This window comes from Nilaparvata lugens, chromosome 2 (assembly GCF_014356525.2).
Source record: "Nilaparvata lugens isolate BPH chromosome 2, ASM1435652v1, whole genome shotgun sequence".
NCBI classification, from domain to species: Eukaryota; Metazoa; Arthropoda; class Insecta; order Hemiptera; family Delphacidae; genus Nilaparvata; species Nilaparvata lugens.
The window spans coordinates 39,736,899-39,763,174 of NC_052505.1; the positions used below are offsets into that span (position 1 = coordinate 39,736,899).

General features: G+C 33.7%; 1 protein-coding gene across 1 annotated transcript in view; it reads left to right on the forward strand.

The window, feature by feature from the left end:
• Positions 1–311: 311 nt before the first annotated feature.
• The window catches only part of LOC111043520 (structural maintenance of chromosomes protein 6), a 100,123-nt gene continuing 74,158 nt past the window's right edge, over positions 312–26,276 (forward strand). Inside the window, exon 1 of the mRNA XM_022328498.2 lies at positions 312–433. The gene's annotated coding sequence lies outside the window, so the exon portion shown is untranslated. The remainder of the gene's footprint in view (positions 434–26,276) is intronic.

Below are 26,276 nucleotides of genomic sequence, written 5' to 3' on the forward strand. Positions count from 1 at the left end.
TGCGACGTCAAGATGGGTGGATTTGGCAGTAGATGTTGGCTTCATCGACTTTCAGTATGAATCATTGATATATATATATATTCTCTATATCAATGGTATGAATATACAATGAGCCGTGTCTATTCTATAAACTGGTCTAAGTATGAATATACAATAGGCCGTGTCTATTCTATAACTGGTCTAAGGGCACAACATGCGCTAAACGGAGTTGCTTCAAGTGGCTATTATTTTATGAAGCGCATGTGCCATAATTATTTAAGTGGGCTTGTGGGTAAGTTTAAGTAGCTGTGTCTGTTCTGTGTGTTCGTGTTCGTTCATTGTTGATTGTTGGCTTGTTGCAGACCTTGCAGTGTTGCTGGAACCGGATTGAAAATTCTTGATTCCTGTGTAACCTGTGTTGCTGTGATTTAATTTCTGGTGGTCAAGTTTTCACGTGAGTCAATAAAATGTTATTATTTTGTACTTAGATTTAAGTTTACTTCAATTTAGGTCTATCTTGGGCTGCACTCCAGTATATGGGCCAAGGAATCCAGCATTGAGAACTACATAGATCGAAGGAGGAAGTCAAATCTGGCGGACAGATGAAATAATGTTAATTTTTATCATTTTTTTAATGGCTACAATAGGTTTTAGAATAATGCAATCCTATGTAAAATTTGACAAGGAGTCCAATGAAGCCGGTTTCAGTTCAGATCATTTAGCTACAAGTTTGTTACTTTCAGTGGTTTTTGTTTTATTTTGAGATAGGCATATTGTTGCAAAAAAAAGAAATTTGTTGTTTTAGAAGAGGTCAACCTTTTTACTTGCTGATGGTTAGGTATTTTAAACAATAATTGGATTTTGTAGAACTATAAATTCTGAATAATACATTGTTCAGTCACTTGATCAGTAAGTAACTTTTTCATGTAATGAAAATTCACAACTCAAGAGTTGTAAATTTTTCAACCTAAATAACTCGTTTACAAGCGATTGTTGAGCAATTTTTGATTTTATTGCAATAATGTTTCATTATTTATCCCATTTCTGGAACGGTCTCACAAGGCATGAGCTCACGGCTACATTAACATTATTGGGTAAGTTGGTAAAGCAATAAAGGTTATAACATATCGAACAATTTATTTTTATCAAACTGTAAATGATTATCTATGAATAATCAAATTATTCACTGTAAGTGATGAAGCATTTCTTGTAAAATGGCAATGAATACATCCACGTTCCATTCAGAAAAATAACTGCTGAAAGTTTATCTTGATATACAGTAAACTAAACACTCAAATGATTAAATAGCAGAAATAGTCAGTATTTTCATTTGTTGAACAAAGTTTTACAATGTGAGCGACTATGAACATCTATGACCAATTTACCTAATTGTACTCTTCTTCAAAACAAACAGTCTCTATAGTTTATCTATAGCCTACTATAATAAGGGAAATGACTCGCTTATACACCGGATAGGAAAATAATTACGGTATGTTTGACGCATCATGAGGTCTTAACGACTGAACTGATTGACTTGAAATTTTGCATATAGATTCTTAATTAGCCGAGGATGATTTATTTTCAATTCTTTAAGATTTCATTACATCAAGTTTTAAAATAGACCCTTGCGGAGCACGGGTTTCCTGCTAGTATAAAATAAGTAAAGGCTTGGCCATCCATCAGTGAAAATTACAGCATTGCGAATTTGTGTAAAATTGAGACTTTCTCAAATTTATAATTTATCCAAAGAATGTATATTAAAAAATACCATTTCTGATCAGTAGTGCTGAAAGAGTTTCAGAGTTAAACGATTCAAGGGGAATTCGATTTTTTTATGATATTGAAAACATTGCAAAAATATGTTTTGCTTTTGAATATTACTTCTCTCAGAATTATGAGATGTCTTGATAAGGCCTTTTCACACATATACGGTTCCATTCGTTTTCGGTTCGTTTTATGCTCGTTGCCGAAAACGAATGAGACTTTCATACATATAGGGCCAGTTTCTGAGCTCGGGATTTAGCCAAGTTCTAGACCCTAGCTGGAGTCAGAAAATTGGCTTTCCTAAATGGGGCATAGTCGTAGTTCACGTTTATATTAATTTCGAAAAACTAGAAAATTGAACACAAAATAAAATAGAGAGAATATTGTGTAAAGTGTCAGCTATTTTGAATTATTTAGGAATGCATCTTTTCATCAAAGGAAAACGTTTCCAATCTTAACGTAATAGGTCTAGTATAGGCTAGTATATCATTAAAAGTGCGTTGTAGACGATTTCTCCAATGGTGTAAAAGGTCTATAGTCCAGGCAATGAATGCTCAAAAAAGGTTATAGAGGGAAAAGTTGGGAAGTCAATTTTTGACCCTGCAGTTGTATAACAACAAATCATGGTTGTAATATTATTACAACTTTCAGAATTTCACTATGTATGTTTTCAACTTTCACATTTTTCCTTTTAAATTTCACCAATTTTTCAATTTGACTCTTTTTCACGTGAAAAAATGTTTGATTTTCACTTTTAACATAGCCTATTCACGTTAAAAAATGTGATTTTCACATTGTGTGTTAACTGGGGTAATATCATCCCGAGAGCTCAGAAACCGGTCCTTATTGATACCACTAAAGATATAATATAATCAATAGATGCTCATTGATGTTGATGTCTATTTGTTTGTATTAACTTCTATCTAATGATATCCATGTACATCTATTGATATCACTAAAGATATAATATAATCAATAGATGCTCATTGATGTTGATGTCTATTTGTTTGTATTAACTTCTATCTAATGATATCCATGTACATCTATTGATATCACTAAAGATTTACTATAATCAATAGATGCTCATTGAATGTATATACCATGATGTCTATTTGCTTGTATTTACTTCTACTGATATCCATGTACATCTATTGATATCACTAAACGCTCAGTGATATCAATAAATGTTCATTGACTGTATTTACCATGATGCCTATTGATATCCATGTACATCTATTGATATCACTAAACGCTGAGTGATAATATCAATAGATGTTCATTGACTGTATTTACCATGATGCCTATTGATATCCATGAACATCTATTGATATCACTAAACGTTCAGTGATATCAATAGTGTTTTTCTATTAATATTTCTATTGATCTCTCCCACTAGGGCAAACATGTCATATAGACCGATTCTCGTCTAACAACCAGTTGCAAGACCAAAAATTCGAAAAAAATAGGAATGGAAGACTCCATGCAATGTTAGAAATTCTTATGGAAAATTATTTGAAAATTATTGTGTCCACCAAATGTGTATGAACGTGTGCACGCTAGACATTTGATACATTTGTTATCTCTGACTTCAGATGTCTAGACGGCTTAGATGTATAGACTCTGTTCTATAGACTGTATTGTAACTTGGTCTTCTAATACAAGGTACACCATAGAAACTTACTTATTTGAAAGGTCAATAAAAACAAAAGTACTTTGGATATTGTTTCAGTCTTTTTTTTGAGAATACAATATCTCAATTTTTTCCATGCAGTCTTGAAAATTACATCAGACCAACGGTGACCCCCATTGCGCATACACTGATAAAGTCCATTTTTGAAATTTCGTTGCAGTCTTTCAATCGGTATGTTGGCAACGGCTTCGCGAATGTTGTTCTTAAGGTGTGCTATGGTCCGTGATCGATTGACATAAACCAGGGATTTCAAATAACCCCATAAAAATCGCATTGAGGAAATGCATGTGGAAATGAGTCTTGTCAAATGATCGCGTCTTCAGGCAGGTTGTCAATCAGCATATTACATGCATTTTGACGGGCAACAAAATCGCGTTCAGTCAATTCTTGAACAACAGCCAATTTATAGGGATGAAGTTGAAGGTCTTCATGGAAAATTCGTTGAACAGTGGAGTCAGAAATTGCCATAGCAGCTGCGTGTTTGCGAGCCAAACGCCGGGGAAAACGCACAACAGACTGCCTCACTCTTTCAATATTTTCTGGAGTTCTGATGGCTCATTGAACTCCATTTCTGGGTTTAGCAACACTTCCACACTCCTGAAATGAGTCAACGCAATACAGAATCGAATTATGGCCTGGAACAAGTCTGTGGGTAGGAATTTCAAATAGAGTGCGGAAGGTGATCGACCATTAGAAAAGAAGCTCTCAACTGCGAAGGCCCGCTGCTCTCTAGACCGGAGCATGATGGCTATTTACTTGAGGGAGGATAAATTTGAGAACTTCCCCCTCCAGATGCGCCCTTTCCTGCCACTTTACACGACCAATTCAACGCACAGGATTTTTTTTTAAATAAGTAATTTTCTCTGGTGCACCGTGTATTTATAGCCTAATCTGTACAAAATAACTTTTGACTTGGAGGAATATGCGGCGCAGAGAAATGCAGGGAAATCAGCCAATTACAGTGATGAATAGAATCATAGGAAGAAGCGCAGTTGCCAATTTGTCGATTAGATTCAGTCCAATGAAAGAGATAAAACATCTGTATGCATATCATGAGCAGCTGAACATTCTTTGGAAATTAGAGAACGCTGGCCGGTTCAGAACGGCAGCATCGCGCCGCTGTATCACTACCTTTCTCTGCTGTGCATGTCCCTCCAAGTCAGAAGTAATTTTTACGGAGTATAGTATGTAGAGGAGGCTTCTTACTAGGCTTTAAATTCAAAATAAAACAATCTATTTTCACTATTCATCTCTAACTCTTAATTCACTGGTACCTATTAAGAAATATCTCAGAATCTCACCATAGGTTCCCTATATCATGTAACACGGAAATTGATTGTTTTCTGCACTAATTTTGGCTTTTCTGATGGGCATATGATATAGGTATACAGTATCTTGAAGCGACATCAAATAAGGACGAGCATGTGTTTGTATGGATACATCTTACAATACAGCTCATTCTTCTAAGCTTTTCAAGGTGGTATAAAAGTATAAATATATAGTTGTTGAAAAATCTATTATATGGCCAAATAATTCAGGGTTATTCAACCTATTTTTCTTTCAACCAATAAGATGACCCATTTCTGTCTTTAATACACACACTATACCTTCACTATAAGAAATATTCTTGGCTAAAATTTTGGAGTTCTTTTGTGTTGGAAGGTTTTACCCTCTCTTGTTGAATTATTTGTATGCTTCATCACTTCCATACATTCTTTTCAAAAAGTGATAGAAGTGATAGTATTAGAATAGAATGACTATTTTTTCAATTATGTGGTGAAGATTGGACAGTAATGTTTTTATTCTTCCTTTTTGCGGTTCAAGTGAATATATTATTATGAATTGGAGAAAATACCATATAATATACGGCCAACCATAGTAAATGCTTTCAATATTAATTTCACTCCATTAACATCTAGTAAAAACCAATTTGAATATCAGAGTGGTAAACTAATAAATAAAATTCCGGAAGACTTTATTAAGGATAAAATAACAAAAACCAAATTGAGATAAATAAAATCGTGGGTAAAACAAAACATTCCAAGTTTCTTATCTTGTGAAACACTTCAGATTAAAAATCCAAAAAGTAGCCGAGGTTGTAGAGAACTTTCTCCTCTTTTCGCTCCCATAAATCGTTTTTCTGATTCCAATACCGTTCAAAAGCTATAGCCAATTGAAAAAAATGATTATTTTTATTTTCTAATTTTTTCTGCGGTTTACTGTTATTCAAGAGTCTCTAAAACGAGTAAGATACATGATAGAAACTTGCGATTGGTCTAAAATGAAAGAGAATTACATGCTCTATAAGCTACGTTGCCTTAAATCCATCTTGTATGACTGTCCTTTATCGAAAAACTGTCGAGACTGTGAAAATGAGGAAAATATCGCAAATTTCTTGATTTTTCAAAACAAAAGTATCTTACTTCACGATTATATTTTCACAAAAATCATTCACCCCACATGAAAGAGATCATGTTCTTCAAATCAAGACCAAGTACCAATTTTTAACATTTCGGGTTACCGAGATACACAGCTTTGAATATAGAAATTGGCCATTTTTCTGTGTATTAAAATATGGGCTAAAATACACTAAAGGAGGATTTTTTTTTCATCAAATTTCAGTTATGATAGCCTACATGATTTTGAACCGCCTTGACGAGCTGAGAAGAATGAGCTGTAGTACGAGGAGATCTGATCATTCTGTCAAAAGTTATAAGTGTTTAAAGTTTTGATCCTTGACATATCTTTATGACGTACCCCTCCACTAGGAAATACTGAAATTGAATGTTTTTATCGGGCGATTCTCATAGAAAATAACCCACGTGAGATGATTTCAGCTGAGATATGTATTTTTTTGTTAGGAATGCCTTGAAATGGTATTAAGATGAATAATTTGTATTTTGGCTGTAGGACATGATTTTCTATTTTTGTTTCTATTCCCCCTCCCCCAACTACTAAATTCGAAAATTCCTAAGGAATCCTATGTTCAGAATTAATCGTTCTTTCACGTGATGTGTGGTTTTTGATCTATACTAAAAATATCCAAGTTGTATAGGGTAGAAGTTGTGGGTTTGCATAATTTTGAAAACTCCTAAAAATAGCCCATTTTTGAAAATTCGTAGCTCCGGATCCAAAAATGATAGAATCCTGCGCGACCACTCAATTTATTGGGAATTTTATTATCATTAATTTTGTAAAGAATGATTTTCTCCAAAAACTCGAAGTTTTCGAGATTAATCGGAAAAATTAAAAAAACTCCGAAATTTCATGGGTTTTTGGGGGCTTTAGGGGTGAAGCCGCCCTCTGGCGTGTCAGCAAATTTAGATTTGAATTTAGCGCCCCAAAATATAGAACCGTCGAGAAAAATGAAATTCTTTCGGGGCTGCTTCCTGAAAAACGATTAGACTGGACTATAATAAATTATTATATACCTATAGAAGTTTCTGATAAACTGTAAATTTATAAAAATAAGGATCATCCTAATTTCTTCATCATTGTGTGTAGTTTTTATTGCTTTAGCTTTTTGCTTCCACGCTTTTATCTTGGCAACAATGCGTTCAACTAAGATGACCAACTATTCTAAACTGAAGTTTGATAAATTCTCTACAATTTCTGTAAAGTGGAGTTTTGTGATATTTCCAACAGTTTTCGAGATATCCGCTTTTGATTGAAGTATGGTATTGTTGAAATAACAGGTTTTTATCCATTTTTTTGCAATTTCAGGCCTTATAACTCTCCTACTATGCATTGTAAAAAATCTATGCTCATCGTAGGCTGTAGAGCATTAAATTCTCTCCAATATGATATATCATTTTAATATTCTTAAGTGCTCCTTTCATATATCCGCTTTAATGTAGGGGGTGAAATTTTCAATTCTGCACGAAGTGTAGTTCAGTTGTTCCACACCTTTAACAGAGGGGATGGAGCGCACTTTTGCTATGTGCGCCTTTTAAGTAGTCCCAATTGAGCAGCAAAATCAAATGTTGTGTTTGAAATTCAAATTTCATTGTCCCCTTCAAATTTCATTGTCAAATGTTCAATAATTGTTGAAGCATTAAAAATTAAAATTCTATTGTCAAATGATCAATTGTTGAAGCATTGAATGTCAAATGATCAATTGTTGAAGCATTGAAAATTCAACCCTTTATAAAGCTGCAATAAAAATGTAAGGAAAACATCAAATAGTAAAACAATTCATGGAATTGGAGAGAATTTAAAGTTCCACAAACCTACAATGAGCATCAAGTTTTAAAATTCATTGCTGGAGAGTTTTAAGCCCTAACAGATCAAAACATTTGATAAAAACGTGTTTTTTTTTAAATTCTACTCTTTCAAGTGCAGATATCTCGAAAACTGTTGAAAATGTCACAAAACTCCACTCCACAGAAATTGTGGAGAGTTTATCAAACAACATTTTGGAATAGTTAGTCATCTTGCTGAACGCATTGTTGTCAAGATATAAGCGTGGAAGTAAAAGTTGAAGAATGCAACATTTAAACCACCCTCATCTCTCTAGCACATGGGGTAGGGATTGGGACTTCTGATATGTTCTACTCCTAACTATTCCCCAACAAAGTTGCAAGACAAAAACTGTGCTCAAAACTCTCCCTCCAAATTCTTTTGTCAATGAAAACACAAATTTAATTGTCAACCACTTTTTAGTAGTTGAAACTACTGAACCATACACACTAGGTACTACTACTACAACCACATAAAAAGTGGTTGATAATTTAAATTTGTGTTTTCATTATGGAAAAGTACCACAACATCACTCACAACGCAACTGTAAGGTCTTTTTCAATATTGGTATATTGTTGCAAAACTGGAGATTTGACACTCAAACTAAAGCTGCTGCAACAGTCATAGGGAAATGCATAAAAGTTTGAAATTACAGTATAAATCAAATTTGATGCTCTATAAGCTCATAATCAGCATGGATATTTTTTACCATCAATTTTTAAGAAGTTATAAGAGCAAAAATAGCAAAAAAATTGAAAGCAAACGTTTTTTTCAAAAATGTCTCACCTTCAAAAGAAGATATTTCAAAAACTAAGGAAGATATATGCGAGAAATGAAATGGTACCTTTGAACCACCCCCCACTCCTTCATGCCACTGGGTATATGGGTGGGGACTTTTGTTTACCTCTTTACTACCCTAAACAGAACTGCATGGTCACAAATTCTCTTCCAAACATTTCCCTCTATAACCCTTCCTTGACTGGACTATATAACATAAAGTGTTAATCATTGTATTTTTCTTTAGGGCTACTTTTAATATAAATAAAAATATAAATATGAGTATCCTTTCAATTTATAATTATACATTTTTTAAATAATTTGAAAGGGTACTCAGTTTTATATTTTTATTTTTAAAGTTATTAATTTTTATATTATACAGTGTGAGTCATATGTATGAGAACCCTTCAATAATTTGGAGACTGTTGTAGATATAATACTGCAACTTTCAGGATAAATTATTGGTCCAATACTCTACCTTTTGTAACTCGAATATTTTAAATGTAAACACCCATCGTGTGACACATCATTTTAGAGGCCTTTTCAAAACGAGAAAAATGGCATCAATAAAAATGTTCTATGATACTTTTATCTAAAATGGCGGCTGATTGATTTTTATCAATGAGCTTATTATTTCTTCAAAAACTAAGGGCCGGTTTATGAGCTCCGGGTTATCTCCAGTCCAGGATTAACAACCTCAGGTCTGGCTGAGCCGAGGCGTAAAAGGCAATCATCGCAGGGATAAACCTGAGGATTAAAAAGTTGGGCTTATGAGAACAAAGATGGTTTAACCCCGGTCTAAAAGATAATCTCGGTGGGCTTATGAGTCAAAGTCCGAGCTTAAATCAGATAATATTGGGCAGAAAAATGATGTTTTTAGACTTCAACTTAGACCTGCTAGAGGGCAGGTTTAAGTCCGGGATTAAGTCAATAACTCGTTATTGTTTCGTTTTTGACCAAAAATAATGTAATATTAAGGATCGTCTTTGAATTCTGAACAATTTAATTACCCTCAAAGCCATATTACTTGTTTCACTCATGTCTAGCACAATATCATCAGAAAATGCAAAAACAACTTAAACAACCAAAATTATTTCCATGATATTAAATATATTCATCATATATTTACTAGAGACACCCTGGGTTGAAGAACTCGCTCATAAACTGTTGTATTGATCTCTGAAATCCGCAACTTATTATACAGAATTGGTGGGAATTATTATGGAAACAGCTGAATATATCTTTTACAAGTATGATATTACAGTAGTAGGATCCATGGTGATCCTATTCGAATTGAAAAAAATACTTTCTGTCGCTTCAAAACTTTTTTCCATCATAATAAGGATCTAACTTAATTTTGAATCCAACTTCATTTCTTCAAACAGGAAGGTGATCATGTGATACATGATTTCGATACAGAATTTCAAAGGAAAATGAATGGCGGAACCCGCACATCTCAAACCGTTTCAATGATCCAACATTTGAATATACTAATGAATTATACGAAAAATCAAATTCAAATTTTTTGATTTGCCATAAAATTATACAGATTGATAAAATAAATATTTTAACTTACAAAATGGCACTACCGGCAAAGAAAACTTGTGCGCCGACATTGAGTTCGAACAACTATGTACAGCAAACATGTCAATAGAAAGAAAAAGAGCTTATTCAAACCACTAGAATAAATAAAATTATGGAAACCAGGTTACATCTCAATACTTACAAACGATAAGACAAAGTAACAAAATTACAAGCAAATGACAAACTCAAAAAGACCAATACAAGGAAGCCATGAAAGATATTTAAAAAAAATACAACACAAGAATGAAATACAACATAATGGATATATAGATAATTTGAAATAAACACGGAAATAATTTGAAATAAACACGGAAATAAATAGGAGCTTCTACTAACAAATTTGTCATAGTAACTGCTATCACAAGTAGTATTATAAATTACGTGTAGGCCTATGTTACAGACAGGCGGGCAGACGTTAACGGAAGCGACTTATTATAGAACTTATAAATTGAAGTTGTGTATTATTCAGCTGAAATCATGTGTCGACGCATAAAGTCTGTCTGTCTCACAGTCTGTGTGATATCTTCCAATATTAGCACCAGTTTTTCAATTTAATGGAAAAATTATTACAAAAATAGCATGCAAATAATTCCAGCTGACTGATGAATGATAAATAAAAAAAAAATTCTTATGCACTTCCAATGTTATTTTTATATCCTGAAAAAGGACGAAGGAGTGAGTCAATTTTATTCTCCAACGAACTTGACCTGTAAAAAGGTTCGAAGAATTCGTGTTCAAAATGTGAAGATAATTGATCAATTCTCTCTAAAGTTCTTGTTGAACATACAAACAGACAGAAAACGACTTTGGCCTTCAGTAAGTCAAAAGTGAGAACTTCGCTAACGCTCGTTCAATAATCCATTATATTCAATATTTTGTATCACAATAAGATATTATACGTTTGTTGCATTATCTATATATATAAAAGCGAAGCGAAATGGCACTCACTCACTGACTGACTGACTGACTCACTCACTCACTCACTCACTCGCAGAACTAAAAATCTACTGAACCAAAAACGTTCAAATTTGGTAGGTATTTTCAGTTGGCCCTTTAGAGGCGCACTAAGAAATATTTTGGCAATATTTTAACTCTAAGGGTGGTTTTTTAGGGTTTAAAGTTCGTCTTTTATCATGTATATTCTTCTTATTCTCTTATCTCTTGAATATATAAAAGCGAAATGGCACTCACTCACTGACTGACTGACTGACTCACTCACTCACTCACTCGCAGAACTAAAAATCTACCGAACCAAAAACGCTCAAATTTGGTTGGTAGGTATGTTCAGTTGGCCCTTTGGAGGCGCACTAAGAAATCTTTTGGCAATATTTTAACTCTAAGGGTGGTTTGTTAGGGTTTAAAGTTCGTCTTTTAGCATATATATTCTTCTTATTCTCTTAATTATAATTGAAAAAAGGCCATACCATATGTAAATATAGAACTATAATCTAGAGAGAGTACCTCTTCGAAACAGTTGTTAATATTGGTAACTAAATTGAAAATGTTGTCAGATTGGCATTACGTTGAGTTGACTTTGTTAGGTTGGCACCAAGTTGAAGATTGAAATGCACTTATCGCGGACAAATTGATTGCGCACTGCTACTTCAATCAGAGCTATTCCTGGGAATATAATATTACTAGCCGTCAGGCTCGCTTTGCTCGCCATATCCGTTTAGCCAGACGTTTAGTCTGGACCCCCGACTGGTTCGTCCTAACATATGATAAAAATGCTCAAATGAAAAATGTACCTCTTCGACTAGGGGCGGAGCCCCCTGGCTAGACGGATATGGCGAGCAAAGCGAGCCTGACGGCTAGTTATAAATAAACTAGTTCGCCAGAAAGTGAATAATAATTGTGTAGGTAGGCCTAATTGACCGAGCGAAGTGAGGTCTAAGATTCAAGTCGACGATTTGGCATTTCTCTTAATGTTTAAATGTTTAAATTTTTTTTATTTATTATTATTTCATCCACCGACCACCTGTAAAGGGGGTATAAGGATTTGTCAATTTGTTAATCAAACAGCAACATGTTATCTATCTTCTTAAACCTCCATCTTGAGGTTTGTAAAAATCTTTATATTCCTCCACTGAGTAGGCACATATGGATAGAAGCTCTTTTTTCAATAAAAATATGAAATCTTTACCTGTCTTTTCTTTTATGTGAGATGGCAATAAGTTCCATCCAGATACCTGAACTCCTTACCCCTCGCTCATACATAGTACTTCGGTGTGCATCATCTCTCAAATTATTTCTGTATCTGGTTGAATATTGGTGAAATTTTCTCCTGTATTAAATTCATTTATGTGTTTTTTTTTAAAGCAGATTGTTCCCAGAATATATGGGCTAGGGAGTGGGAGAATTCCAAGTTTTTTGAAGTAGGGCCTACAACTAGTTCGGATTGACTCTCCTATCATCACCCTCAATGCCCACTTCTGTAGTCTAAACACCTCCACTACACTGCTAGAATTACCCCAAAAAATAATTCCATAGTTCAGAAGGGAGTGAAACAGGGCGAAATACACACTTTTAAGAGCCATCGAATCCAGAGAAGCCTTTAGGTTTCTGAGAACGAAAATTGCTGAATTAAGTTTGGTTTTTAGGCATTCCTGATGTGGTTTCCATGAAAGATCAGAGTCAATCACCACTCCAAGAACTTTTATACTACTTACAGAATCTATATTATTGCCTTCAATTTCCAAGCTACCCTCTTTAGTAGTTCGAAAAGGCATTTCTTTTGTTTTTTCTTTATTCAGAATTAACATATTAGCAGATAACCATTTTTGTAATTTAATAAGTGCTGCTTTGCTCTTCAGTTCGGCATTGGGCTGACTATTGCTTTTTAGTATAATACTAACATCGTCTGCATATAAAACACTCTTTGCTGGTTCAAGGTAAGAAGGTAAGTCATTTATATAGAGAACAAAAAGAAGGGGACCGAGTACTGATCTCTGGGAGACCCCGCTTCTCGTTTTCATCCAATTAGAATGATACTCATAGTAGTGAGAACCAATGACAACCTGCTGGTACCTTTTGTCGAAATATGAAAAGAACCATCTAAGGACAGCGCCATCAAAACCATACAGTTGCAGCTTTTTCATCATGATCTCAACATTAACAAGGTCGAAAGCTTTGGAGAGATCAGCTATCAAACCATATACTTTTAGATTTTTATCAACAGAGGATACTATTTCATCTACAATTGAAAAAAGAGCATCGTTTATTGAAAAACCTGGCCGGAAACCAAATTGATCAGATGACAGTAAACCTATTCGATTCAAATACTCTCTCATTCTTCTAAGCACGGCATACTCGGAAATTTTAAGAAATACAGGCGTGTTAGCAATAGGTCTGCGGTTTTCTGGAAGTTCTTTTTTGCCTTTTTTATGAGTAGGAATCATTTTTGACAATTTTAGTTTCGAGGGTACATAGCCCACAGTCATAGAACTATTATTAATGAAAGTTAGTGGCTCCAAGATGTTTTCTGCTGATTTTTTAACCAAATAATTTGAAATATTAAAACAGTCGCAGGATTTTTTATTTTTCAAGGATTTAATTATTATTTTTAATTCTCCACAACTCATGCGATTGAAGATTGAAAACCTCTGTGTACTTCCATTATTCATATTGAATACTGAACGATAATCATTTATACTATTTTTTTCCAGGAGTTCATTTTGCATTTTTAGTGGTGCATCAATGAAATAATTGTTCAGAATGTCAGCAGCCTCTTTTCCAGTTTTTAAATTCCCCATTTTATTAACAATGCAAGTATCTGAGGTTGATCCCCGTTTTTTTGCAGATTCAGACCTAACCAAATTCCAGATACCTCTAGCTTGATTTGATGATTTTTTATGTAAGCAGTAGCAGCCATTTTTTTAGCTGCTTTCAAAACTTCTTTAAATATGCTTTTGTAAATTCTGTAATAAATTTCTAACCCTGTATTCGTATGTATATATATGAGAGAGTCACTTAGAGATGGGGTTTTAATTAGACAACTCAGAGTTTTCATTCTATCGCTTGATATTCTAATGCCAGGAGTAATCCAGGGAATATGATCATTCTTTCTTGCACTGCTTACTGACTTCTCTGGGACTGAGCTATTACAATGGTTAATATAGGTACTCATAAAATTATCAAACATATCATCAACATTATTACAATCATATACGGAATGCCAGGTCTCTTTAGCAAGTCCATCATTCTGAGCACTAATCTTTGGTAGATCAATAACACGAAACATTTTTCTTTTCAAAAATTTTGGCTTATCATATTTTCCAGAATTAGATTTTGGTTTCTCAACTCTGAACTTGACGCTGATTCCCTCATGATCCGTGAAGGAACAGGAAATTATTTCACTGGAACACAGAGTTGGAGTATAATTGGATATAATATAATCAATTTCTGTGGCTGTTACTCTTGTAATACGTGTCGGGCCATCTGACAATTTATTCAATTTGAATGTTAATAATAGATTCTTAAATAGATTTTTATTTTTATCTTCTCCACAAAAATCGACATTGAAGTCACCGGAAAGGCAAACCAATTTCCCCCCCTCTCTCTCATGACTCTAGAAAGAACCAACCTGAGGAGCTCAATGAATACTTCAAAATCTGAATTAGGGGCTCGATAAATGTTCAAGAATACAATTCTTTGAGACATCATATTCAATTTGAGCTCTACTGCCGAGATTTCGAAATTAATTTCTTCTGCCAATGATATGAGATCTTCTCTACTCTTACAATATTTAACTGATTCTTCTCGTGTAAATATACAAGAACCTCCTCGAATTTTATTTTTTCTGCAATATTGTGACTCAAGTCAATGATACCAGGCAATGATAAAACGTCTAATTCACACTCAGTAAGCCAGTGCTCCGTCAAACACAAGACATCAATATTTGAATTCTTATTTGATAGAAGTATTTCAAGATCTAGTTTAGCATTCGAGAGGCCCTGACAATTCACATGGAAAACTTCACAGCCTATAAAAAAATCGCTATTTGACAGTACTGAAATATCTCTACCCTCCTGTATCATGCTTGTATCTTCAATTCCATGAGTAGTACTCCTTGTTTTAGAGCTGCCTATTAGATGCTCTCTAATCAATTTTCTGAGTTTTGGTTTGCCTCTATTCATATTCAAATGAAACCCGTGGTGAGTATAGTCAGCTATTTCAAAATTTGAGAGTTCAAGTATTCCCAAGTCTCATTAATATGAGAAATCCGTTCAGTAAGCCATTTATTCAATTTTCCAACATTCACATTCATGAGTGATCTATCGTATCGATAGGGAACAGACGAAATTGATACCCTGGTTTTCTTAGACTTCTCTATGATTGGTTGCAGATCCAGTTCAGTGGGCTGTACTGGGTGACTCACTACATCATTTGTTCCCGCAATCACTAAAACTTTGTCATCAAAATTAAAATCTTTGGTTAATTTACCCATTTCATGTGTGACTGTCTTGAAATCACCTCCTGGTATTGCAACTTCTGTTACTTCAAAGCCGTCATTCTCGAATTCGCGATTCAAATCCCAGCCTAGATCTCGTCCATGACTATCTGCTATTCTGCTAACACTAACACTCTTTTTTTACGTTTCATTTTTCGTGTTTTTTCTTTTATGCGTTTATACAACAAAAATTCCCTGTGAATTCTACAGTCTACAAATCCGCGCTTATGCCCTGTCTCATAGGCCCATTTTTTAGTCCTGGACTATGTAGCCACCATTTTGGGTAAAAATATCATAGAACATTTTCATCGATGTCATCTTTCTCATTTTAGAAGGGCCTTAAATGATGTACCACACAATGGGTGTTTTCATTTAATATATTTGAGTTACAACCCCTCATTTCCTTAAAAACTAAGGCTGGGCACACACCCAATTAGTCAAGACACGACTAGTCACGATTAGTGACAATACTTCACATAGTTGCTTGGCACAACTGGTGTGTGCCTAGCCTAAAACTTCAATCAGCCGCCATTTTGTATACAAGTATCATAGAACATTTTAATTGATGTTATCTTTCTTGTTTTGAAAAGGCCTTTGAGATGATTTACCACACAATGGGTGTTTAGTGTTTACATTTATAATATTCGAGTTAAAACCCCTAAGTCACCCCCTGATGAGGGTTAAAATTCAGTTGTGTGTGAAAAGGTATATTTGACCAATCTTATCCTGATAGTTACAGAATCATATCTACAACAGTCTTCAATTTATTGAAGGGTTACCATACATATGACACTGTAAAATTCTTTTCCTACAGTTACCTTGGAAAGTGACCATTCCTGCACTGATTACAGAATGCAAAGAATCACTTTTCTGCTCTAGTGCGCAAAGTATTACTTTGCATATTATCTTGCAGCCATCCCAATCAGTTATTGACATTGCTGGCGTGTATTTTGAATGTGAATTTGTTCTACCGGTATCTGTATTTTTTTCTGATTTTCAAAATAATAAAAACGAGAACTCATTAAATTATACATTTTGAATTATTCATTATTTCAAATAATATTTTTTCATTCATAAATTGATTGGTTGAAAAATTATTTAGAAATTAAGATTTACTCAAAATTATTCAAAATTTCAAATTAATTGGATTAATTCAATTTTTGATTTGAATAAATTATCAATTATTAATTTTCAATTGAATTATCAAGTTTAAAATAAATTAAAGTTGTTTTTAATAACAAAATTATACAGACAAACATTTGATGGGTTTCAGCCATCATTTTACCCATAATCAACCACTTTTCATATTCAGTGGTAACTGTAGGAAAAATTTAATGTGAAATACGTGCACAAAGTTCCTCTGCTGCACTCAAGAAACCATTCCGCCCTGGCCTATGGCTCGTGCGTACACTTTTCTTTAGGTGCAGCAAACACTTGAAGAAAAGGTGCAACTAGTGCACTTTGCGCACTAGTTGCACAAATAACTATTGCCCTTTCATTAGTGAAATTATGGCGCATGCGCCATAAATATCTGCTGTGTTTGGTCGCGCCCAGTGGCCATTGATGGAACTACTATTCAATTTAGAGCGCATGCGTCATAAATTTTCGCTGTGGATGAGTAGTCACAGTATACATACAGTATGGCAACTCGGCTAGTATCCTGGCGCAAAAATCCGCCATCTTGTTAGGAAGCTCCGCATTGTAATAGTATTGATGGAAGGTTCGGATCACTGTACAGATCCGGATCAATTGATCTCATTCACTGCCGCGAGCCAATCAGAAGACCGGGATTGGAACTTCCTAAGGTCACGTGACGTGTCTAGTATTTGCGCCATGTAAAAAGCATTGGTTAGATCTTAGACCAGTTATAGAATAGACACGGCCCATGTATATTCATACTGAAAGTCGATACTGCCATATTACCATATCGTGACGTCAGCATCGGATAGAAAACAATGTAAACAAACTCTGCAGAAAAGTTTTCTATCCGATGCTGACGTCACGATATGGTGATATGGCAGTAGATGTTGGCTTTTTTCAGAGGCTAGACTTCCCAGCGTTTCTATTCTATAACTGGTCTAAGTGTTAGATAGGTGTTTGATTGACAGTTTCCATTCTCTATCTATTCTGTGGAGCAGGTTGGGTAACATAGCCGTTTCAAAATTAGTTACTTTGCCTACATTCAATCTCATCTTCAGTATGGTATAAAAATTTGGGGTGCATCTTATTCGAATCACTTCAATAAGATATTCACCATCCAAAAAGCATTATTAAAGGCAATTTTGGGCAAACCTAAACGATTTCCAAGTGACAGTATTTTTATTGAATTGAATGTATTGACGGTTGAGCAGCTGTATATAAAGAATTTGATTATTTACATTAATAAACATAGAGAACTTTTCAACCTCCGTATATCGCCTTACAATCTCCGTCCCTCAACCATTACCTTTGAACCACACAATGCAGTTCTATCCATTTGTAGAAGACAGTTTGATTATATTGTTCATAAGCTTATAAATGTGATACCTACTTTTTTATAACAGATAATTTGAATGGAAGACTTCTGAGAGAGATAGATTTATGGATTGCCTCTTCACATCCTAGGATAAGTGATTTCTTGTAATATTGTAACTAGGATAAGTTCACAATCATTCAAGAATGTCTGCTTTTTTATTTTATTATCTCGTATTTTCTTACTTTTTTTTACTTTCCTTCTTTGTATTTTTTCAAATTTAGATGTTAATAGGAATCCACCAATTTTATTTATCTTAGAAATAATTTTGTATTAGTAATAACACTCGGCCCCTGCGCTCAGGTTTTTAACCTTTTCAGGGACTTTCCGTATTTAATGATAATACTATTTTACTTTTACTTATATTGTTAATTGTCAATTGTATTTATGTAATTATACATTCATGTGTGCATTGTATGAAGGAAAAATAAACTTGTTTGATTGATTGAGTAACAGACTGAAATCAATACCTACTATTACTTTATAACAACAATTAGTTCAGTCAATATAGACATAAAAAGGGGGTAGTGCTTGCAATTTATATTGTAGTTCTGATTTTTTAATATATTATTTGAGTACATAAGAGAAGTCCAGAACCAATTTCTTCATGCAAAAATTCCTTGTGCTAGATACAGGTTGTCCCAAAAACCTAGTATTTTTGACTCATTTTCCAGTTTTCAGCTATTTCTGCCAAATCTCGTAATTGGACAGAAAAATTTATTCCTGCCTTTTTTCTAGATTATAAAATTCAAAATAAAATGAGATCATTCAGAACTATCTATCTCTGATGAGTACTGAGTTATATTTTTTCAAAAATGAGTGAAATTTGAAGAAAAAAACAATTTTGTTGAATTTTAGTCTTTGATCAACAATATCTTCTGATTGTTACCATCTAGATGTATAGTTCAAAATCCCTCTGGGCCTATCTTAGTGCTCTACAATCTGAGATCTGGTAGAGAGTGCTCTATCTCATATAGATTTCCAGGTACACCTGACAACAATGCTCCTTGTATTGTGAAAAACACCTAATTTTCAGCTTCAATCATCATCACCAACTACATTGTTCTCACATTGATATTTCGCACAATGACATAAGATTATGTTCTATAAGAATCACTCGTTAGAAGCACTTCATTTTAGTATTTCTTAGTGGAGAGGCGTGCTTAAGGACACCTCAAGGATCAACATTTCAAACACTTATAACTTGTGACACAATGCTCAGATATCATCGTACTACACTTCATTATTCTCGGCTCATCAAGGCGGTCCAAAATCATGCAGATAGAAATCATATAGAACTGTCAAAACCGTAAATATGAGAAAATATCCACAATTTCCGGATTTTTTTCAACAATAAAATCTTACTTTACGAACATATTTTCTCATGAATTGTTCACAGCTTATGAAAGAGAAAATTCTATTGTACATTTTAAGATCAAGTAATGATTTTCATAATTAGGGGTTACCGAGATACATAGCTTTGAATAATAGAAATTGGCCATATTTTGTGTATTGGAATATGGGCTTCAAGTACACTCAACAATAAACTTTCCATTTTTCATCAGAATTTGACTTATGATGCATGATTTTTGACCACCTTGATGAGCCGAGAAGAATGAAGTATAGTACGATGATATCTGAGCATTTTGTCACAAGTTATAAGTGTTTGAAATTTTGATCCTTGAGGTGTCCTTAAGCACGCCTCTCCACTAAGAAATACTGAAATGAAGTGCTTCTAAGGGATGATTCTCATAGAACATAATCTCATGAACTTATGTCATTGTGCGAAATATCAATGTGAGGATAATGTAGTTGGTTATGATAGTTGAAGCTGAAAATTAGGTGTTTTTCACAATACAAGGAGCATTGTTGTCAGGTGTACCTGGAAATCCATATGAGATAGAGCGTTCTACCAGATCTCAAATTGTAGAGCACAAAAATAGGCCCAGAGGGATTTTGAATTATACATCTAAATGGTAACAATCAGAAAATATTGTTGATCAAAAACTAAAATTTATTTTTATTTATTTATAATTTCTACAAAGTAGCACTGATTGGGGAAGAAAAACTAAGAATACTCCTTGTACTATTTCTCTCCTAAATTTAGATAACATTTTAAATGTCCGAAGTAGGCTTATGGTTTCACTTTCCTAAAATTTAGTTCATTTTCACTAAAAAACAAAGAAAACTAAGAATTTTGAATTTTGATGGTAAAAAAAAGAATAAAAACCAAAAATATCACACTCAAATCACCAATAATTGGAACATTTTTTGCATAATTTGACAAAATTTAGAGCCAGAAAAAACACAACTCACTATTCAGAACAGCTGATTATTTCAACAAAATTGATTTTTTCTTCAAATTTCACTCATTTTTGAAAAATCGAAACTCAGTACTCATTGGAGAAAGAGAGTTCCGAATGATCCCATTTTATTTAGAATTTCATGATCTAGAAAAAAGGCCAGAACAAACTTTTCTGTCTGATTACGAGATTTGGCAGAAATAGCTGTAAACTGTAAAATGAGCCGAAAATACGAGGTTTTTGGGCTATTCTGTATCTAGCACAAGGAAATTTCGCATGAAGAAATTGGTTGTGTACTTCTCTTATCTACACAAATAATATATTAAAAAATCAGAACTACAATATAAATTGCATGCACCAATGTATATAGTGACTGAACTAAATATAAATTGCAAGCACACCCCCTTCTTTATGTCTATATTGACTGTATTATATTGAGTGATATTAGGTATTGATTTCAGTCTGTTACTCCATGAAGTAAGCCACCAGAGTGCAGCACAGTTTGGTCGATGAATTGGTCATATAGGGTGAGTTGGTGTTTGGGTATAAAGGTTCGAACCCACTAGAACGTACCAGACACGGACCGTGTCAGACCATGCCAGGCACGTAAAATAACAACTATGCCCACTACAACGGATCAACAGCGTTCTATGCCAGTACATTACGCGTATGGTACGCGTATGGTACGCGTATGATACACGTATGATGCCCGGTCAGAAGTTGTTGGGAACGCGTCATTTAGCAAGAGAATGTAGCGGTGAACTGGGTACCAACGCGTGCATACGCGGTACAACGGGGTTTGCAGGCGTCACGTGCCATGCAAGGAGCGTTCCGTCACAGACAAAATATACTGGCCGACAAATGTTGACCTGGACGTGCATGGCACGGTCCGTGCTTGGCCGGTGACGGAACGGTCTAATGGGTGTATTACATATCAAATGATGCAAAGAATATTTTTTTGCATGTGTCGGTACGGGCACGGTCATGGTATGATACGTTCTAGTGGGTTCGAACCTTAAAGGCTATTAGATGAAGTGTTGGTTGGGTGAAGTGGTTTCACGATTCCAAAATATTGGGTGAAACTGTATATTGGGTGAAAAATAAATTGGGTCTGTTGGTTTGCTCCCGTGGAGCAGTGAACTCTATACTAACTGGAATGGACTAGCAACACAAAAAAAGTGAGGCAGCTGGTAAAGATAGGCAACCCGCATTGCTGTGGGATTCGTTCATTTTGTTACGCATTGGCTCTTATGGGAGAATGCATTGCACAGTCTCAATTTCTATTTTATTTCTATATTGTATGTCTTATTCCACGGAAGCGTTATTTTTCCTTTATTAAGCAGTTCATTGTTAACTTTTTGAGAGCAAAAATATGATAAGTTTGGATATTAATAAAGAAAAGAATTTTTTTATTTGTGACTGCAGTAGTTTTAGTATTGTCAACTTTTCACAAGCATGGGAATAACTTTGGGCCAGATTTAAGAGAAGTATTTTTTTATTAACAAGGACAAATATAAACTGTCATGAAATGATTTGGAATGAAAAACAGGCTTATAGTCAAATCTCATATTTTCACAATAAAAGTAGGTAAATAAAATAAATTATGATGATTCAATAACACAGGATTATTAAAATGTAATGATAGCAATATACTAGGTATTCTGATAACATTTCAAATCAGTGTGGGAGTTTCAGAAATGATGCAAAGAAATCTATGAAGAAACATTATATCAATTGTATATAATTATGACCATATGATAAGCAAACAGTAAAATATGCTAAATAATAATTATTTTATAATTATAAATTATATAAACAATAATATACATATAATTATTTTATAATTGTAAATTGAACGATTATTAAATTATTTGAAATGGGAAGATTTCAAAAATTAATTACAATTCAGCTGATAGCAATATCATATTTTTCAAAATAAAAGTAGGTACCTAAAATAAATTATGTCATCTCATGATGATAACACAGAATTATTAATCATTATTGTAAAGCTGGGTTTACACAAAATTCATTAACAAAATGTTTATTTTTTCGTACTTATAGATTCTATTAGATTATAGTATTATACTATTAGATTCTATTAGTATTATATGCTGCTACTTACACTAAATTTATATTATACATTATACATAAAATATATGATACGCCTACCTACATAATATACCATATCAAAATTATGATAAATATACTATGGTATTTTCAGCATGCACATCCCTAACCTTATCAAACCTAATATGGTACCTGATGTGCTCCTAACAAATAAATACCAAATCCATTAATATATTTAAAATTCAGTTCAACATTACTAATTTAAAAAAAATATCATCAGATGAGCAACTTCAAAGTTCTAAAAGGAATAGGGTGAGTATATCTTGAAAAATACCAGATGTGCTCCACTTAAGTAAATCAATACCGGTACATACTGTAACTTACCCAAAACAATTAATTTACGTTTCTGGTCTTTGTAGGGAAACATTCACAATTTCTGCATCAGATATAATTTATTATTTTTTGAATAAGGATTAATTTGTTCTTCAACTATGTTTTTTATTTTAGATGCTATAAAGTAGGCCAAAATCACAGTACGGTATAACTTACTAGGAATATAACCAAATTTGTTGTTTTATTTTTGGTCAAATAAACTGATCAATATAGAAAGAAGTATTGGAAATGTATGTAAAACAAAAAGATTTCTCCAAATTAATTAACAGAATAGAAATGTTTGACTTACCTGTGAAATGGTATTTCATTTCCTTTAACATACCCATTTTTGCATCCAAATGCAACACAATACATCACCATTTTTCGGTCGTATTTTTATTCAATTCTACGCATTTCACGACAAATACATCACAATATTTAAGAGAAAAGGTTGTGATCTAATACTAATAGCCCTAATACTTCAGTCTTATAAACAAATCCGTTTTTAAACTTTAAAAATGAAAAATCGTACTCAAGAGCTGCAACAGCCTGCCGAGAGAGAAGGGAATCCCACACGGTATGCCTGTCTCACTCACTCCGCCTTACACACTTTTTGTTGTAGCTAAGCATTGGACAGCCCGTTCCAGTTAGTTTAGAGTTCACTGCTGTGGAGTAGTGTTATCAGTCACCACTGAGAAGAGGAGGAGAATTTTCTCCTACTTTGTGAGTGTCACAGAGAAATAAACTTTGTATGGTCGATGTAAGTGTGACGTAAGCCATTGCTATGCCGCCATTTTGGTTTCTAAACAAAACCGTTGCTATGGAGAGAGTGCATAGTACTATGTATGTAGGCTGCTTTGGTAAGCCTTGTTGAAGAGAAAGTTAAAGTGCCACAAGAATTCTTACATGAAATTTTTAATTATTATTTTGTTTTCAATATAAGTTTACTTTCACAGCATATGCTGGAAGTTTTACAGTCTGCTGTTTCAGTGAAACATTACAGTGAAAAGGCAGGCTACATACCATTTTTTTAGATTTCCTGAAAATCCCAAGGTCTAGCTCGCCTCTATAAGTTCTGTACTACATTTTTAGGTTATGTTATTGTTAATAAAAATCAAATTTATCTAGAATAACTACATTAGTGAAATTATTAATACAATAATTCAAATACAATTATGTGTACAGTGAATGTAGCACATAAAATACATAATTATTTACTTTACACGTTCACTTACCCCTTTTAAATTCTTGTAAACATCATCACCATTTAGTTAGAATGTAGGAAGTATACAACATGATTAGTGGTCACAGCATCTACATCTTTTTACTGTGTTGAGTTCATTCAATATCTTACTATTTCACGTAAATTGAAAACAATTATATACTTCAGAAAACCTCAACACCAAACTTATAAAGTAAGTACCTAGGCTAAACCAAAACACCTAACCTATATATTTAAGCTCTAGTCTACTCTAACAGTTATACTAAACAAATAGGAAAACAGAATATATTCATATGAATTTTCAAATTACAACTTTATAACAATCTAATGAAAAATTCTAGGTAATAATTCAAATTGCAATTCAACTTTATCTACAGGTAGGTTTTCCATAGCAGACTACAGACATGGTACTATAAGCTCTACTTCGTGAGACTTTCTGCTTTGGCTGTCCCAAAAAAATTTATTTGATCTGAATAAATACTGAGAGTTGATGATTTGAGTGTGTAGAACTTGAAAAAAATATTCTCAACTCTTAGAAATCTATTATTTCATTGATATACTCGTAAATGTAAGGTGATGTTTTAGTCCCATTTGAATAACATGCTCTCTCTCCATAGCAAGGGTTTGTTTAGAAACCAAAATGGTGGCGTAGCAACGGCTTACGTCATCACTTACATTGCCTAAATGGTTGAGTTCAAAGCCACTGATCAATTCCATCAGGTTTTTTTTACGTTCAGTAAAAAACCTGATCACAGATTAGTGATCACAGATGAACCACAGATTGGAAAGTCGGCTAGTATCTTGATGCCATAATCTGCCATCTTGAAAGAAAGTGTAGCATTGTAATACAGCAGTAGTTTTAATTTCTAACAAGATGATGCAGTCATGTGTCGTGGTCTTGGTGCACTCAAATCTTGGTTAGATTGATACCTTCCATTTTGTGTGTATTCTGTGGCTGAGAGGTTGCTCATGAGTCCTGACTGACAGATGTTTCCCTTGTTGATCATATTTTGTAAACAAAACTAGAACTTAACCTATTTCATTGTAATCAATTAAAATGGAAAACCATCAGGTGATTGGAGTAGTTTTAAATGCTTTGTAAAATATTATAAATGTTATTGAATTTATGTAATTGTTATTGAATGTAATATGTGTATAATTATGTGTATAAATATGTATATAATTATGTAATATGTTATTGAATTTATGTAATCATGCATTTCTCTGCTCCCAAATACATTATAATGGAGTTCATCATTTGTAAACAACCTCATATTCAGCCATGTATGTTTACGTTCAGCTACTCTATTTACGTTCTTTTCCATCGGTGGAAAAGTATGATTAACTGATCAGTGAACGAACCGGATATGACGTATTTTTTTTCTTATCAGTTAGACCAAAGACCTTGAAGAGGTATATACGCACAATACCTACGCCTTCCCAATGCTAGCTCTTACTTGAAATTAAAGGTTCCATTGAGGTATTTTAGCACGAGATATTATATAATATATATTTTTTGTAATATTATAGATCACAAAAATCTTCAAGATCTTTAGTATGTAATAATCTCCCAGACTCTCCCCTTAATGGCCGATTTCAATTCCAAATAAATTTAGCGCTGCATGTGAGTCTATGCATCGTTCAACGACAAAACAGTACATCGTTCAGAGCCACGTTCACTCACCGATCTCATCGTTCACTCACCGATTAGTGGCTTTGAACTCAACCAATCTATACAAATCTGAAATGGCAGCTAATTTAAAAAGCTGTGGTACAAGAATCTGAATTTCAAAACAACAGAAATTAAGTTATTTAGTAGGTATTCTTCTCCAATTTCTTTCAAAGATAATAGAAATCCTATCCAAAGAAAGTAATTTAAATGGAAATAATTCTGAAATAGCCTTTCAATATTATTTATACCTGTACGAGTAGGTCTAATCTATACGTGTAGCCTAACTGAAGCATGGATAGAGTCTAGGATGGTTAGTTATCAACTTTTAAATTTCATTTCAGGTATTTTAATGTGTGTTTCTCATATGGTAATGTCTAAAAAATTATTTTATTGTTTCAAATAGTTATTTGTGCAACTAGTGCGCAAAGTGACAGTATGCTGCACTGAAAGAAACGTTTACGCATGAGCCATAGGCCGGGGGCACGTATTTCACATTTAATTTTTCCTACAAAGCAATTTTTTTCTGCCCAATTACGAGATTTGGCAGAAATAGCTGAAAACTGGAAAATGAGTCAAAAATACTAGGTTTTTGGGGCAACCTGTATCTAGCACAAGGAAATTTTGCATGAAGAAATTGGTTCTGGAC